Raw genomic sequence first — 6,523 nt, forward strand, 5'->3', positions numbered from 1 at the left:
TACTAGGGAAAATAGAGGTCTTACTAGGTAGAAAACCTTGATGAAGATTTTTAGATAAATGGTCACTGTGCCAAGATGGTGTCTTGTCTCTGGGTGCCTGGGTGGCTCAGTCGTTAAGCGTCTGACTTGCGCTCAGGTCATGATCTCGCTGGGTTTGTGAGTTTGAGCCCCGCGTCGGGCTCTGTGCTAACAGTTGAGAGCCTGGAGCCTCCTTCAGATTCTGTGTCTCCCCCTGTCTCTACCCCTCCCAAGCTCATGCCCTGTCTCTCTCTGTCTCTCAATAATAAATAAACATTAAAAAATTTTTTAAAAAAGATGGTGTCTTGTCTCTTTCCTGAGATGAGGAAGAAAGATGTTTAGGATGAGAGAGGCACATTTTACTAACGCTTCCCCATGAATAAAGTGCAGAATCACTCGTGACAACATTCAGGTCCTATAATGGAATGACCCGACAAAGAAAGAGGCTCCTCATCCTTTGAATCATCATCTATTGGAAATGAGTAATGCTTTACCAAACTGAGAAAAAGAACCTAACAATAGGGTTGACTGTTAGGAGAACAATGTTCCTCTATACTCACCATATGCTGCACCCCACAACCACCATCGGACTCACACACACATATGTACAAACATTACCGTGGTCTGTCTCTGTCCCTCTGTCTCCATCTCTGTCTCTGCCTTTGTCTCTGTCTCTTTCTCTCACCCAGACACACACACACACACACACACACACACACACACACACATCAGACGAACACCAAGAAAGATCACTGGATGTAAAACTGAACCTAGAACAATATACGCCCAATGTCATGCAGCTGACTCAGAAGAAAATCCTCAGGTTGATGTAGAAGCTAACAGACCTCACCGTGACAAGATATGTACAATAATTTTTTAATTCTGACCTTTTCCCTTTTCCTGATGTCAAGAAATGTCTGTGTTGCTATAAGAATTGCATTCTTATATTCTGTTCTCTGTCCTGTTAGGAAATTACTCTTCTCTTTTTTCTTTGGATTCAAGGAGGATGCATGTGCTGTACAGTGTTAAGTTCATAAAGCAGGGATATATTGAATAATAATGATAATAATAGTAACTAGTATGCGAATATAAATGAATCAAAATAGATACATAAATGTACAAACATATATGTATATGTAATTCTTTGAATATGATATATGCATTATAGGACCACTTATAAACAAATCAAAGTTGTAGCACAAGTCATGTATAAAATCATTTTAATATTTGTAGCTAATATTTTAATTTTGGGATTACATGATTTTTTATTAAGGTTTTATTTTAATTCCAGTAGAGTTAGCATACAGTGTTATATTAGTTTCAGGTGTACAACAGAGTGATTCAACACTTCCATACATCCTTATCAGTGCTCATCATGATAAATGTACTCTTTTAAATTTTATTTATTTATTTATTTTAACATTTATTTATTTTTGAGAGACAGAGAGAGGTGGAGCATGAGCAGGGGAGGGGGAGAGAGAGAGATACAGAATCTGAAGCAGGCTCCAGGCTCTGAGCTGTTTGTTAACACAGAGCCCTATGCGGGGCTCGAATTCACAAACTGCAAGACCATGACCTGAGCTGAAGTCGGACTCTCACCGGACTGAGCCACCCAGGCACCCCATGATAAGTGTACTCTTAATCCCTTTCATCTATTTCACCCACCCTCTTGTCTAAATCTTTATGTACATAAGGCACGTCTTCAAACTCATCTGATGACTTCCCATTAAATGTATAATTATACCTGACAGTCTGTCAATAACTAGTAAAGTTTTCTTAATATAAATGATAGTGTTGATGGTAGTGAATCCTCACTCCACACCTGCTATGCTAACAATTATAGTAAAAGGTTTGAGCCTACTTTTATCACTGAGATTTTTTATATAATAAACATCTTCTATGTTCAGTAGTTTCCTGCTTTTGGCCAAAATTAAAACTTCAATCCACCCCCCCCCCAAAGAGAGAGAAAGAGAGAGAAAGAGAGAGACAGAGAGCGAGCAACATCTCTGAGTCATTGCTCTAAAATGTAACTCCTTCAACCTAAAATACAAGATCTGACCAATTCTTTCTTCAACCACTGTATTGAGAAACAGCTGGTATAAAATAAACTGTATTCCTTCAGAGTATACAATTCTGAGTTTTGGCAGTTTTATACATCAGTGAAACCCTCACCAGACTAAGATCCCTAACTTGTATTTTCAAGTTTATAAACCTTTACTTAAGTAATATCTACACAGAACATGGGGTTTGAACTGATGACCCTGAGATCAAGAATCACCTGCTCTTCCTATTGGACCAGCCAGGAACCCCAAGATACAGAAGTTTTCTATCACCTCAGAAAGATTTATCATGCCCCTATTTAAGTCATGCCTCCTTCCAATCCCATTCCCAGATAACCAGTGATCTGATTTTTTTTTTTTTTTTTGCACCTATCCATCTATTTATCTACCTATTTAACCTGCATGTGATATGCACTCTTTCCTGGAAGGCTTCTTTAAGTGAGTGAAATGAATTTGAATTTATTACTTTTGTCATGTGTAGAAGTAATTCACTCTTTTTATTGGTCAGTAGCATTCCATCTTTAGTTGCATATATACACCAAATTTTGTTTATGCACTCTTAAATTGATGGGCAATTGATTAGATATTGTGAATAAAGCCAATATGAACATTCACATGACATGTATTTGAACCAGGGCCTACTCTGTCTCTCCCCTCTCCCAGCCCAGCATGATAGGAAGCACACAGGCAAGTGCAGACTCCTCTTCCCCTAGATCCCAGTCAAGGGCTACTCTATCACCTTGAGAGTGGCAGTCTGAGAACACTTCTTACCCCTTCCAGCTCCATGCTGCAGAAGCTCCACTCAAGGCAATGGTAGCTAAAAGGTCTAGAGATCTCTACCTCTATCCAGCATCTATTCATAAGATAGAAGGTCTACCCCAAGCATGCTAGGCCAAGAATTACAGGGCTCCACTTCAACTGAGTCAGTTCAAAGGATAGAGGTTTTTTGCCAAAAGAGATAAGCTTAGAAGACCATAGGTTACTGACCTCAGCAGAAACCTGCTCATAAACCAGGGTGTCACTGTGACAGAACTGGTCATGCTCCTGTTCCAGTTCCAGAACAGTTGAACACAGGTTTTACCTGGAATGAAAGGCAGGCAGTATTAACAGAGGCTCCAAACTCTCCTCAAGTGAACTGACTTTATTTGGAACAAAGTGTGGGAAAATTCTAGCTCAAGTGACTCTCAAACACAATGCACATTTGGTGATAAGACATTAAGAGGAGTCTGGTAGCTCCATGAGAGCAAAAATCTAAGGGTAGACCCACTCCAACTAGATGTATATTAGAGAGAACCAGGGAAGGAGACAGCTAAGAAGCCCCTTCTGGAATTAGTGCAAACCTCTAAGACTGGCCTTAAAGACCATCCTTGCAGAGGGGGCAGAACAATTGGATCAGACAATGGAGAAATATGTGTCCCACAATGTTTTCAAAACAATAGAACAAGGAGAATTCCTGGAGTCTCTGTGCTCAGTGGAAAACCTACAGAAGCACATCACTCAACAAAATGATCATGGGAGGACACAGCAGAAGCTAGCCTCAATAAAACCACTGTCATCGAAGAGTGTGCACAAACCTAAGCTTGTGCCTCTGGGAAAGGACACAAAGGTTTCTCAGAGCAAATAGATTTGAATAATACAGTCAAAAAAACCAAAACCGAAAAAAATGACAAAAATACAAAAATTATTTCAAAAACACATTCTGGAGTTTAAAGGTACAATGACTGAAAGATGTTGTATAGTGGGAATCATGTAGCATGTACCGTTTCAGATTGGCTTCTTTCATTTGATAACATGCATTTACAGCCACATTTACATGTCCTTTCACAGCTTGAAAGAGTTAGCTCGTTTCTTGTCTTTTTTTTTTTTTTTCCTTATTTTATTTTATTTTTGAGAGAGAGAGAGAGAGGGCATGAGTGGGGGAGGAGCAGAGGGAGAGAGGGTGAATGTTAAGCAGGCTTCCCACCCATCATGGAGCCTGAGGCAGTTTGATCCCAGGACCCTGAGATCATGACCTGAGGCAAATCAAGAGTTGTATGCTTAACGGAATGGGCCAACCAGGGGTCCCTTAGCTCATTTCTTTTTACCTCTGAATATTATTCTATTGTCTAGATATATCACAGTTTAGTATTCATTACCTGTCAAAGGACATTTTCATTATTTCCGTGTTTTTGCAATTATGAATAAAGCCGCTAGACACATTCATGTGCAGGATCTTGTGTGGACATGAGAGTTTTCAACTTGTTTGAGTGAATATCATGGAGGACAATAGCTGGATTGTATAGTAAGAGTATGTATAGTAAGAGTAAGAGTATGTTTAGTTTTGTATGAAATTGAAAAACTTTATTCCAAATTAGCTGTACCATTTTGCATTCACCATAGCAATGACTGAGGATTACTGTTCCTCCGCATCCTTGCCAGCGTTTGGTGGCATCAGTAGTTTCTATTTTGGCCATTGTAATAGAGTGTAGTGGTAGTAATTTACTGTTCTTTCTTTTTGTTTCTTTTTAATTAAGACTTCAATTTTTTAGAAAAGTTTAAGGTAGAGAGATTTACCTGATATCTCCTGCCCCCACACATGCATACCTTCTACCACTGCCAACATTCCCCACCAGATTGGTATGTTTATGGCAATTGATGAACCTATAATGACACCTATTATCATCAAAAATCCAGTTTGCTTAAGGGTTCACCCTTGGTATCATATGGGTTTGGACGAATATAAATGACATGTATCCCTAATGATGGAACCATACAATCTTTTGTCCTAAAAATCTTTTCTGCTCTGGTGTTCATCCCTTCCCCAACCCACAGCCCTAGCAACCACTTATCTTCTTTCTCACTCTATAGTTTTGCCTTTTTCAGAATGCCATATTTGGACCACACATAGGTATTCTTTTCAGAGTGGCTTCTTTCACCAGTAATAAGTATTTAAGATTCCTCCTGGTCTTTTCGCAGCTCGATAGTTCATTGTTTTTTTGCACTAAATATTTTGTTCCCTGAATATACCATGGTTTATTTATCTAGTCACTTACTGAAGGAAATCTTGGTTGTTTCCAAATTTTGGCAACTATGAATAAACCTGCTGTAAACTCCCATGTGCTGGTTTTGGTACAGACCTAAATTTTTAGCTCTTTTGGATAAACACCAGGCGACATACTTGCTAGATCATAGATCAGTAAGAGTGTGTTTAGTTTTGTGAGAAACTGCCAAACTGTCTTCCAAAGTGGCTGTACTATTTTGCATTACCCACTAGTGATGCTTAAGTGTTCCTGTCATTCCACATGCAATGATTTGATGTTGTCGGTATTCTGCATTTTGGTTATTCTGATAGGTGCCTAGTGGTATCCCATTGTTGTTTTACATGACATTCCTTCATTGTATATGGTATAGAACACGTTTTCATATGTTTATCTGCCACCTGCATATTTTCCTTGAGGGGTGTCTGTTAAGGTCATTGTCTAGTTTTTAATAGGGTTGTTTGTTTTCTTATACTTGAGTATTAAGTGCTCCTTGCATTTTTGCATAACCTTTATTAAATATATCTTTTCTACGTATTTTCCCTGAGACTATGTCTTTTCTTCTTAATTGCTAAACGTGTGTTTCTCAGAGCAAAAGTTTTTAATTTTAGTGAATTTCAACTTATCAATTATGCTTTTCATGGATTGTGCCCTGGTCTTATATCTAAAAAGACATCACCAAACACAAAGTCATCTAGATTTCTCCCATGTTATCTTCTAAGGGTTTTGCAATTTTGTGTTTTACACTTAAGTTTATGACTTCTTTGAGTTAATTTTTGTGAATGTTGTAACGTCTATGTCTATGCTCACAGTTTTGCATGTGGGTGTCCAGGTGTTTCAGCACTCTTTATTGAACATCCTGTCTTTTCTTCATTGTATTACCTTTGCTTTCCTCCTTTTTTGAAGATCAGCTGATTCTATCGATGAGGATCTATTTTTAGTTTCTGTATTGGATTCAATTGATCTATTTGTTTATTCTTTCACCAATAATACCACGCTGTCTGGATTAGTGTAGCTGTATTGTTTTGCAGAATCGAAATTGTTTATCAGTCCTCCCATGCTGCTCTTCTCTTTCAATATTGTGTTGGTTATTGTGGCTTTTTACCTTTTCATATAACTTCATTTTAATATCTGAAGTTTGCCAATAACAAAAAATTACTTGCTAGAGTTTTGATTGAGATTGGATTGAATGTATAGAGCAAGTTGGGAAGAAATGACTTTTTGACAATACTGTCTTCCTCTCCATGAACAATCAATGGTTCTCCATTTATATAGGTCTTCTTTGATTTCTTCCATTATAATTTTATATCTTTCATTCTAGAGATCTTATACATATTTTGTGAGATTTATACCTAAGTATATTATTGGGAAAAGTGATAATATAAATAGTATTGCGTTTTAATTTTAAATTCTACTTTCTCATTGCTG

The sequence above is a fragment of the Panthera tigris genome, chromosome B4, assembly GCF_018350195.1.
Source record: "Panthera tigris isolate Pti1 chromosome B4, P.tigris_Pti1_mat1.1, whole genome shotgun sequence".
NCBI classification, from domain to species: Eukaryota; Metazoa; Chordata; class Mammalia; order Carnivora; family Felidae; genus Panthera; species Panthera tigris.